At 36.4% G+C, this 12,970-nt stretch overlaps 1 protein-coding gene and 1 long non-coding RNA gene across 2 annotated transcripts in view; one reads left to right on the plus strand and one right to left on the minus strand.

Annotated features, from left to right (window-relative positions):
• Positions 1-12,970, plus strand: part of eps8l2 (EPS8 signaling adaptor L2) — an 84,830-nt gene that overhangs the window by 2,042 nt on the left and 69,818 nt on the right. The window lies entirely within an intron of this gene.
• Positions 3,296-10,508, minus strand: LOC133563799 (uncharacterized). Its single transcript, XR_009809117.1, has 3 exons — positions 10,105-10,508; positions 4,719-4,819; positions 3,296-3,562 (listed from the first exon to the last, which is right to left on the minus strand). It is a non-coding gene; the product is annotated as an uncharacterized LOC133563799 (long non-coding RNA).

The following is a 12,970-nucleotide window of genomic DNA, read 5'->3' on the forward strand; positions in this document are numbered from 1 at the left end:
TGTCATCAACACTCACAAGTATAAAATTACATTTTTAGAGTAATCATTTCTTATTTCAAGCATGAAAAAAAAATCACAACTTTGACACAATTGTGTCTCATTATTAGAACAGATGACAGCCAAATGGACGTTGCTGTGTTATTTTTAATGACACAATAGAAAATATTTACTCTTATTGTAGTACAGTTGGCACAGTAGAGTAAACTGAAAATTAATATTTAAACATTTGACATTTCAAACAATTTTGAAAATAAAAAGTTCATGCACATTCAGAAATTTTTTTCAAAATTACAATAAAAACAAAAATTGTCCGGGAGCCTTCTTTAAATATATACTGTATATAAATACACACACATATGTATATATGTAACCGGTGGTCTTTTCCCCTGCGTTGTGTGTTGTTTATGGAAGACGACCGACACCACTGCACTTTACTGATAATACAGAATACAATTGTCATCAAATACATTGTGCCATCGTCGAGCCCCTACACAAATATGATAATGAACAAGAAATGAATTAAAGTTCTTAACAAGACAAAATATTTTCTGTCATCGCATGGACGCCTACCTCTCCCGTTATCGTAGACAAAAAGGGAAGTTGGAGGGCGTGTCCAACGCATATAAAAAGACAGGTGTCACAGTAATTATTGCAGTAGGAGGGACAACGAGACAATGGTTCCATATTGAAAAAACATCAAACAATATTCAGGTATTTACATGTAACTTACTTATTTTGTGTAATTATAACAATAATAAAACATTAGAAAATACATTATTTACAAGACGTAATTGACCCTGTTACATATATATATATATATATATATATATATATATATATATATATATATATATATATATATATATATATATATATATATATATATATATATATATATATATGTATGTACACACATACATTCCTTCCGCACTAATTGACTGAAAGAGCACGCACATGATGTCATGTTATAGATGGGAACATGCCTTTTTAGACCATATGATTTGCCTGAGCGGCTAGGAGACCCCGAGAATAACAATCGGTTGCCTTGTTGCTTTTCCATTTATAAAAATGAACTAGTTTTTAGTATAAGTTTGCTGGTTTCAAGAAATGTAACGTTGAGCGCATATCATTATGTCAAGATAATGACACTGGCATTTACCTAATTTAAGAATATTTTTCAACATACTGAACAAAAAGGTTTCATATTTGTTTTTTCTATCTTGTTATTAGTGAGAATATACTTATTTCAAGGTATTTTGGGGTTCATTGAGGTTAACTAATTTTACTTGTTGTGGAAAGTCTTGACAAGCCAAATTGTCTTGTTCTATTGGCAGATAATTTTGCTTAGTTCAAATAAAATACCCCTAATTTTTGTATTTTTCTTTCTTGTTTTTGAACACTGACTTTTTGCAGTGCGGTGGAAATGTAGGGGCAGGATTTTGAAGTATTGTCTTTGTTGTTTCGTTCAAGTGTCTGATGTGTTTTGTCGTGACCGCAGTACTGTGCATCAGCAAATTACATTGCTGCACATTTCCACTAGGATTGAGTTCATTTGTTGCCAAAAAATAACATTTTATGCAAAACAAGGCATGGGCACTTTAGACTAAAATGTGTGACGTGAAAGGGAAAAGTAAAAAAAATAAACCTTTTTTTTTTATTTATTTTCAAATATTTGGCACTATAATGGCAATTACGTCCCTTTGTGTCAACAATTTTTATTTTATTTTATTTTTTTAACTTTACAATTTAACAAACTCTGCGCAGATAAGCTCAAACCAATAACCAAATCAACACACAATTAACCCTCAAGATGTATTGGGGACTTGTTTGTCTCTTTAGATACATTTCTGCTCTAACTTTTGCTGTGTTACTGCAAATGGAATGTTATACAGTATATAAATATATATATATATCTATCCATCCATTTTCTACCGCTTATTCCCTTTCGGGGTCGCGGGGGGCGCTGGCGCCTATCTCAGCTACAATTGGGCGGAAGGCGGGGTACACCCTGGACAAGTCGCCACCTCATCGCAGGGCCAACACAGATAGACAAACAACATTCACACTCACATTCACACACTAGGGCCAATTTAGTGTTGCCAATCAACCTATCCCCAGGTGCATGTCTTTGGAAGTGGGAGGAAGCCGGAGTACCCGGAGGGAACCCACACATTCACGGGGAGAACATGCAAACTCCACACAGAAAGATCCCGAGCCTGGATTTGAACCCAGGACTGCAGGACCTTCGTATTGTGAGGCAGACGCACTAACCCCTCTGCCACCGTGAAGCCCTATATATATATATATATATATATATATATATATATATATATATATATATATATATATATATATATATATATATATATATATATATATATATACATATATATATATATATATATGTATATATATATATATAAATATATATATATTTTATTATCATTATTAATTTTTCCTAAGTGGGTTTTATCATGTTCAAACTTATTGTATTAATTTAAATTCTTGCATAAGTCAAAAATATAATGGGATTTTTTTTTTTACCCTATTAAGTCCAAGTGAGATAAGAGGGTATAAAACAATTTTAGATTCATATTTTTTACACTTTTCAAAAAATATATATTTTAATACATTTCAGTACAAAATAAAAATGGCGAACAATGTTTTTGTTGTGTCGGATACATAACCTAATAGCAGTTTAGTATCATAGAGACAGCAATACCCTATTGGCAAACAACTGTATTTATCAATTTAATTGTACAGTCATTACAAATGGTAAATGGATTGAGGACACTTTTCTGCCCTCAAGGCACTAAAGTGCTTTACCACTTTTACCTGCTGGTGACGCAGCTTAAGGGGTAACTGGAGGTTCGGTGTCTTGGTCAAGGATACAGTATGCAAATCTTCCATTTGCTAATTTCAGGGTTTTTATTTTGGAGAAAAATAGTATAATTTGTCATATTTTCTGTTTGTATGTACAATGTTGGTGAAATGTTACACACAGAGCTTTAAAGCTGTGATGGCTTCCAGTGAAAGTCTATGGCAGCCATGAAAAGCAAAAGAAATGATAGGGCCACAAACAAATTGCTATCAAATGGCAATCCATTTGGCAGTGGGGCAAAAAAGTATTTAGTCAGCCACCGATTGTGCAAGTTCTCCCACATAAAATGATGACAGAGGTCTGTAATTTTCATCATAGGTACACTTCAACAGTGAGGGACAGAATGTGAAAAAAAAAATCCAGGAATTCACATTGTAGGAATTTTAAAGAATTTATTGGTAAATTATGGTGGAAAATAAGTATTTGGTCAACCATTCAAAGCTCTCACAGATGGAAGGAGGTTTTGGCTCAAAATCTCACGATACATGGCCCCATTCATTCTTTCCTTAACACGGATCGATTGTCCTGTCCCCTTAGCAGAAAAACAGCCCCAAAGCATGATGTTTCCACCCCCATGCTTCACAGTAGGTGTGGTGTTCTTGGGATGCAACTCAGTATTCTTCTTCCTCCAAACACGACGAGTTGAGTTTATACATTCTGTCTCTCACAGTTGAAATGTACCTATGATGAAAATTACAGACCTCTGTCATCATTTTAAGTGGGAGAACTTGCACAATCGGTGGCTGACTAAATACGTTTTTGCCCCACTGTACATTACATAACTGACACAATTCGTACTTCTCACGTATGTTTGACAACATACTGTATCTGTATTAGGGTTGCACGGTTCACTGGTAATAGTATGGTATCGTGATACTAATGAATCATATTCGGTACTATACCACCACTCTTCTTTAATTTTTTTTAAAATGTATACTATGTTTATAAATTCGGGAAATATGTCTCTGGACACGAGGACTTTGTATATGACCAATGTATGATCCTGTAATGACTTGGTATCGGATTGATACCCAAATTTGTGGTATCATTCAAAACAAATGTAAAGTATCCAAACAGCAGAAGAATAAGTGATTGCTACATTTTAACAGAAGTGTAGATAGAACATGCTAAAGGAGAAAGTAAGCAGATAACAACAGTAAATGAACACAGATTAATAATTATTGTCTACCACTTGTCCTTATGATAAATGACACAATATGTTACTGCATATGTCAGCAGCTAAATTAGGAGCCTCTGTTTGTTTACGTACTACTAAAAGAAAAGTTATCTTGTTTGTTCACTATTATTATTTAAGGACAAACCTGCAGTAAGAAACATATGTTTAATGTACCCGAAGATTTTTTGTTAAAATAAAGCCAATAATGCTATTTTTTGTGGTCCTCTTTATTTAGAAAAGTACCGAAAAATATCAAAATAATTTTGGTACCCGTACTGGTACCCAAATATTGGTATCGGGACAACACTAATCTACAATTGTACGTTCTTTGGTCCTGGATAATTACAAAATGTTGCTTAGAAGTATTATTAAGGTAGGGTAGTGTAGATTGTATCTTGAAGGAGACAGAAACTAGTTAAATCTGATATCATTTGACCAAATCAGTCAACTCCCACAAAAACTCAACAAGAAAAGGCTTTCCTCCGTGTCAAGACTTTAAGAGCATTACAGTCGTCGAACATCATTCCTGTTAAATGAATAGCAGAACACTCTGCAGCTTTGGAAAAAGGCCAAATCTAGACACTTGAACACTTGGTGCATATACTGTACAGTCAATAGTTGCCTCTAAAGAAGTGGCTACCATTGTTAAACGAAAACCACCTTGGGCTCGTCGAGGGAAATGGTGCAGAAGACCTCTTGACAATACTTGACACCCAACTCCTCCTCCACCTTCAACTCGCCCTTGAAAGCTTGCACTCTGCCTGAGGCGGGAACAAAAGAGCTCAGAGACGATAAAGAGATAAAAAAGAAAAGAGGAAGTATTTCTTTTGAGAGGAAATTTGCTTTGATAAAATATTGTGAGTTTCTTTTTGCTTTGAGAAAATATTGTGAGTTTCTTTTAGCAAGAGCGGCCCGCCCGCACCCCAAAAGGAAATAAGCGGTAGAAAATGGATGGATGGATGGAAGATTATTTTGGATTAGAACGCATTCACAACTTTCGGTTTTGGTGGTAAAAGTTTGCATGCATCATGTGATCCGTCATCCAAATGTAGGGGACGTGATTTGCAACAGCAATGAAATGGCTGTTGTGTTTCAATGCAGACTGTTTAACAAGGAATGTTTGCACGACCAAATGTTTAAATTACACTCAGCATTATCAGGTTACAGAGCAGGGGTAGCAAAGCTATGGCTCTAGAGCCAACTGTGGCTCTTTTGATGACTGCATCTGGCTCTCGGTTAAATCTGAGCTGACACTGCTTAACACAATAAGTAATGACTAATTCCACTAGTAATTAAATTGGTAAAAATAAAATTCAAAATATAAAACATGCTCATGCATTTGATTCCATCCATCCTTTTTTGTACCACACTTGTTCAAGAAATTGCGGTACCCCTGTTTAGGGCAGGAGTCGGCAACCTTTACCACTCAAAGAGCCATTTTAACCCGTTTCACAAAAAAAAACTATGGTAGCCACAAGACTCTTTTGAAATTTAAAATGAAATTACACAGCGTAAAAAATGTTTTTTTTTGCTTTGTACTATGTATTAACCAGGGGTCTCAGACACGCGGCCCGCACCTTAATATGAAAATGTAATACTAGTGCAGCCCGCGAGTTGTATTTGAATGCCGCTTGACAACATCACATTTGCCAACCATCTCAATTTTTCAGGGAGACTACCGAGTTTCAGAGCAACCATTCTCTCGACTGTCTGCTGGTTTTCACCCAAACAACAATAATAAGGGCGTGCTATGATGACATTGCGTTTAGCGCACTCTACGACCGTAACAAACACCTTACCAGCCCATTCACATGTTGTATGAGGCTTCTGCAGACACACATAAGCGACTGCAAGGCATACTTGCACAACAGCCATACAGGTTACACTGAGGGTTGTGATATAAACAACTTTAGCACTCTTACTAATGTGCGGCACACTGTGAAACCACACCAAACAAGAATGACAAACTCATTTCGGGAGAACATCTGCACTGTAACACAACATAAACACAACAGAACAAATACCCAGAATCCCATGTATCCCGAACTATTCCGGGCTACATTATACACCCCCGCTACGACCAAACCCCCTACCCAACCGACGCACGGAGGATTCCGTGTTACAACAGGAGTGACAGTAACTGTTAATTGTCTTTTGTGTTTGTGTGTGGCTTCACAGAACACCTAGTCAGAGTGTTCGCTGCTATTTGCAGAAATTGGCTACCAAACGAAGTAAACCTGCATTGAAAAAAAAAAACTGTTAAAACTATGGCAAGCAATTTTTAAATAGGAACAGTAAAACGCCGTAAAAAACAACAACATGATCAAAGTTGCAAATGCAGTCGATTCCTGCAAACCAAGAAACAGTAGATAACTTAAATTACTATGGTTATAATGACTTTACTGTGAAAATGTAAAAAAAAAAAAAATGTACAATGCATTTGCAAAATGTTCGTGTCCAGCAACTCAGGCAAATCATATTGTTGATGCAGATTGTAGATGCCCATATCTGCTGTGCAGATTCACTTGTTGCCTTATTTGTATTTGACTTTATTAAATGGTTTTATATTAATGATTGGCGCAGTCGGTCCGCAGCAGTAGGGGATAGAAAAAAAAAAAAAAAAGAAGACAGATGGGGAAATTGCGGGGACAAGAGGGGGTAAGACAGAGAGACAACAACAACAACAACAAGAACAACAGAACAGCATCAGCAAATACGATATGTACAAATATGATACAAAAGGTGATAGCAGTGAAGCAGTTAGTGAAGCAAATATCAATACCACAGAAATAACAACAAAAAATTGCACCCTTGATATGGAATAATAACAATAATAACCTTTATTATCCATTCATCCATCTTCTTCCGCTTATCCAAGGTCGGGTCGCGGGGGCAGCAGCCTAAGCAGGGAAGCCCAGACTACACTCTCCCCAGCCACTTCGTCTAGCTCTTCCCGGGGGATCCCGAGGCGTTCCCAGGCCAGCCGGGAGACATAGTCTTCCCAACGTGTCCTGGGTCTTCCCTGTGGCCTCCTGCCGTTTGGACGTGCCCTTAACACCTCCCTAGGGAGGCGTTCGGGTGGCATCCTAACCAGATGCCCGAACCACGTCATTTGGCTCCTCTCGATGTGGAGGAGCAGCGGCTTTACTTTGAGTTCCTCCCGGATGGCAGAGCTTCTCACCCTATCTCTGAGGGAGAGCCCTGCCACCCGGCGGCGGAAACTCATTTCGGCCGCTTGTACCCGTGATCTTATCCTTTCCGTCATGACCCAAAGCTCATGACCATAGGTGAGGATGGGAACATGGATCGAGCGGTAAATTGAAAGCTTTGCCTTACGGCTCAGCTCCTTCTTCACCACAACGGATCGATACAACGTCCGCATTACTGAAGACGCCGCACCGATCCGCCTGTCGATCTCACGATCCACTCCTCCCCCACTCGTGAACAAGACTCCTAGATACTTGAACTCCTCCACTTGGGGCAGGGTCTCCTCCCCAACCCTGAGATGGCACTCCACCCTTTATTATTAAAAAATACAATTGTTTCAAAAGCAACAATACACAGATGTGATAATAACTTGAATTACAAAAGAAAGCAGATTGTTGGAGGGGAAGAATAAGAAGCCACCTGTATTAACCTTGTAGATTGTTATAGTAGCAATAGGTTAAGCTTTGTCACCGTACCATCATATGCAAATACTGTAATGCCACACGTACGCAAATACTCTCAAATTTACCGTATTATCCAAATTAAATATTTTGCAGCTTGTACAATACAATTTACAACATACCTTAATTGTTTTATTGCTTTGTGGTAAACCATTAGCTTAGTTAACTTTTGGTGAACCACATGTTTTCTTGTATTTTTGTGTGTCGTTTCAGACATTTAGGGGTTATATCTATGTGCTTGGTTGAAAACTGCATCAAAATGAACCACGCTGTGTGTTTAAGAGTGTTTGAACCGGTTGCAAGTAGCTATTTAACAGATACGAAGCATTTATTTTTAATACATTTTTATTCTTAATAGCTCACTTGAGAGAACATGTTGTGGAATGTCATGTTGTGAGTTGTCCAGTGGAAAGTTATTTAAAGTATTTTATCCCAAATTCTCTAGTTGTGAATTTGTCTTTGGACATCTGTCTAGTTTTTCTTTTTTTTATAAACAGTTTGATATTATATCATTTTTTTTCATATTAATTTACTGTAAACAAAAACAGTTATCAACTGTAAAATTACGGATTCAACGTCATCATACCATAATGTCCTATACATCACGATTGCATTTTTTTTACAGTGAATTCCTGGCAACCACAGCTTCCGGTATTTTACCGCTAATTGTGCTCATTTTTTCTTTTTTTTTTTTCTTTTCAGTGTATGTTTTTTTTCTGAACATTCAGGTAGGTCCAGTTTGTTTGACTAGTTTAAGAGCATGAGTCTTATTATTATTCAGGAGTATTATTGCAAACAGTCATCCCTTGTTTATCGCTGTTAAATGGTTCCAGAAATGACTGCGATAAATGAATTTCCCCAAAATTAGCAGTTGTTCAAATAAATCTAAAATGCTCATAGCTAGAGAATTTGAAGAAAAAATTAAGACCTTTAAACAAGTTTTTTAACATAATGAGAGCCTTGAAAATAACACCCTTTAGTCACCTTTGTACTCTTTTAATCTAACAAGGTAAAGCCGCCTGAGGCTGAGCCAATCACGATACTGAACAGCACACTGTGATAGTTTATGTAGCCTCTCATGGCCAAAACTGATGTACTATTGACGTATATGTTTATTTAGTCATTTTTGTGCTTGAAAATGCTTAATTTACAACAGAAAATTGTAAAAACCTGCTTAAAAAATACCTCCAAAAATATGTGATGTTGTTAAGCAGTAATATTTGAAATGCGATGTGGCAAGGAACGACTATTTTGTAGTATTATTGGCAATATGTATTTTTATTATATTACCAATAATACTTCTGTGAATTACTGGTTCGATTTCAATAAATAACATTTCAGCAAGGCAATGGTAATATTGGAGCAGAGAAATGTACACCACAAATTGTTACGTGTGGGGGGTCGCAGCTTGCTGCGAGGTTCGTTCCCTCGGGATGCAAACTGACCACTCCGGACAGGACTTGCAGGTAGGAACATGATTTATTCTTCGAAAGTCAAGGAAATACTAAAAACCTTAAACAAGCCGAAGCAACAACATGCCGATCGCACCGGAAGCTAAGGCTACAACTTTGCATAGACTAGAAGACAATGAATACTCACGTAGCACTTGCATGTAGCAAACAAAGAAGCCAGGCCGACTGACAGGCAAAGGCAGGCTTAAATAATGCCTCTGATTAGTGCTCGGGGAACATGTGAGCGTCCCGAACACCAGTCAGAGGCCGGTGAAAATAAGTAGCCAAGGTAACTAAAACAAACTCAAGGGTGCACAAAACAGGAACTGAGGGAGTTCAAAATTAACCGAAAATACCAAAACATGATCTGGCCCATGGATCATGACATATATATCATGTATAATGTTTCATTAGTTATGCAATGAAATATGACCGTTATTTAACTTGCCTAATAAAATTATTACGCTTTTACAATTAGTTTTTACTTAAAGGCCTACTGAAATGAGATTTTCTTATTTAAACGGGGATAGCAGGTCCATTTTATGTGTCATACTTGATCATTTCACTATATTGCCATATTTTTAGTAGAGAACATCCACGATAAAGTTCTCAACTTTCGGTGTTAAGAGAACAGCCCTGTGAATATGTGATGGCTCCTCACATATTCACATTATTTTTAATAGGAGCCTCCAACAAAAAGTGCTATTCGGACAGAGAAAAGGTCAATTTCCCCATTAATTTGAGCGAGGATGAAAGATTCGTGTTTTAAGATATTGATAGCGACGGACTAGAAAAAAAACTGATAAAAAAAAAACGTGATTGCATTGGGACGGATTCCGATGTTTTTAGAGACATTTAGTAGGATAATTCTGGGAAATCCCTTATCTTTCTATTGTGTTGCTAGTGTTCTAGGGAGTTAAATAGTACCTGATATTTGGAAGGGTGTCTCTACGGGTGTCTTGACGCGCAGTGTCTCAGGGGAGTCGACGGCAGCTATGGACAGCACAAGCTCGGCTTTTCTCTGGTAAGAACTGACTTTTTAACCACAATTTTCTCACCGAAACCTGCTGGTTGACATTTGGTAGGATCCATGTTGGCTTGATCGCGCTCTGATCCATAGGAAAGTTTCACCTCCAGGAAGTTTAAACAAGGAATCACCGTGTGTTTGTGTGGCTAAAGGCTAACGCTTCCCAACTCCATCTTTCTACTGTGACTTCTCCAATATTAATTAAACAAATTGCAAAAGATTCAGCAACACAGATCTCCAAAATACTGTGTAATTATGCCGTTAAAGCAGACGACTTTTAGCTGTGTGTGTGTGCAGCGCTCATATTTCCTTAAAACCCGTGACGTCTTGCGTACACGTCATCATTACACAACGTTTTCAAGACGAAACTCCCAGGAAATTTAAAATTGCAATTTAGCCAACTAAACCGGCCGTATTGGCATGTGTTGCAATGTTAATATTTCATCATTGATATATAAACTATCAGACTGCCTGGTGGGTAGTAGTGGGTTTCAGTAGGCCTTTAACTACAAGCATGGCAACAGGAAAGTTTTTTGTCATATTCTTCAGACAAGATCAATGAAGACCAAAACTACCTTGGCATCAATGTCATCATCATCATCACCTTCGTCATCGTGGTTTTTGTATTTCCTAGTGTGTCAGAAGCAGTGGTGCTGTGCATTTTCAAAGTCACTGTAAAAGAAAACAAACAGCCCGTCCTGTTGTGTAACAGCTTGTTAGGGTGCATTTCCAAAGGAGTTAGAGCCTGTTGAGTCTGTGAATGTGTTGGTATGTGTTACGTAACGTCATGAGGGCAAGCCTTGACAGACAACGTGGAGGCTCCATGCTCATAAAGTACTCCAGGTAATCGCTCTCATTTAGAGGTGGTTCTTGTCTGCACAATAGATGGTCGCCTCAGAGGCTACTCAAAATTGGCTGACGGGTTATTAAACTAAATTAAACTAATAATAAAGTAATACAGTTCTGTGAAATTAATGTCAGCCAATTGTCTGCTGTTATGTCAGAAATGTATCCCTGACTACAAACAGCAAAGAACCAGCAATTGGTTCAGCTCAGTGGAAGAACAGGCTTTTTAACGGGCGACGCTTCCACGTAATAGAGTCATTAAAATTATACTCCGTGGGTTGCGTTTTGGCAACAGAGGGTACATTGAGAAAAAGGAAAGGCTAGAAAAAAATAGCAGATTCATGGATTTGCAAGCTGCAAAATGCATATTTATACTGATGGAAAAGTCTGTTTCCTTATTTTCTCAATATTTGAAGGGAGTTGTGCTAAAAGAAAACTTTTGTTAAGTTTGCAAATACAGCAAATAGCCTTCTACTCAATATGACAGTATAACTGTCACACTCAATATGACAGTTATTTAAGCATAACTCCTAAACCAAACATGCAAAATGGCTAATAATGTCTGAAATAATGTATCAGCGAGAGTTTTACGAGACATTTATGGCTTTGTAAGGTTTGCAAACACAGAAATGTTGTTGTTTTTTAGTCAATAGGATGGTAATGATCTTAAAATCCTGAGATAATGTGAAAAAAGCAATACAAATGTATTCACATATATATATATATATATATATATATATATATATATATATATATATATATATATATATATATATATATATATATATATATATACAATTAGTCTTTTACTCAATATGACAGTATAACTGTCACACTCAATATGACAGTTATTTTAACGTAACTCCTTAACCAAACATGCAAAATGGCTAATAGTCCCTGCAATAATGTATCTGTGTGAGTTTTACTAGAAACATATGGTTTTGTAAGGTTTGCAAACACAAAAATTATTTTTTTTACTCAGTATGTCGGTAATGTTATTAGAATCCTGAGACAATGCGAAAAAAGCTATACAAATGTATTCATACATAACTTCTAAACCAAACATACAAAATGTCTAATAATGCCTGAAATAATGTATCTTTTTAAGTTCGCAAATACAAAAAGTTTTTTACTCAATATGACAGTATAACTGTCACAATCGATATGACTGTTATTTAAACATAACTCCTAAACCAAACATGCAAAATGTCTAACAATGACAAAAATAATGTATTTTTCTGATTTTTACTAGAAACGTATGTTTTTGTAAGGTTTGCAAACACAACATTTTTTTTTTACTCAGTGTGACAGTAATGTTCTTAGAATCCTGAGATAATGCAAAAAAAGAAATACACAATTATTCAAACATAACTCCTAAACCAAACATACAAAATGTCTAACAATGCCTGAAATAATGTACCTTTGTGAGTTTTACTAGAAACATGAGCTTTTGTAAGGTTTGTAAACACAAACATGTGTTTTGTTTTACTCAATATGACAGTGTAACTGTCATACTAAATATGAGAGTTATATAAACATAACTCCAAAACCAAACATGCAATATGTTTAATAATGCCTGCGCTTGAAGGGAGTTGTGCTAAACAAACAAAAAACTATCAAAACAAAACTTTTTAGAGAGGTGGCCCATGTTCCAATGAAAAAAAATTACATTAATCTGAATCTCCGGCTAAAAGATCAGATTTAACAGAAATATCCACCCCTCAAAAAAGACATTCTCTGTCTGTGTGTCACTCTCAATGAACCATTAACTCTCCCACTAATGAACAAACATATGGACAAAAAAACATTTAAATAGTAAATGCATAAGAGTTACAATTTGATCATTCTTTAAAACAAATTCTCATTATTTTACTACCAATAGTAAAAATACATTTGGAATTAAAAGTGTATGGGGCAAAA

The sequence above is a fragment of the Nerophis ophidion genome, linkage group LG12, assembly GCF_033978795.1.
Source record: "Nerophis ophidion isolate RoL-2023_Sa linkage group LG12, RoL_Noph_v1.0, whole genome shotgun sequence".
NCBI lineage: Eukaryota > Metazoa > Chordata > Actinopteri > Syngnathiformes > Syngnathidae > Nerophis > Nerophis ophidion.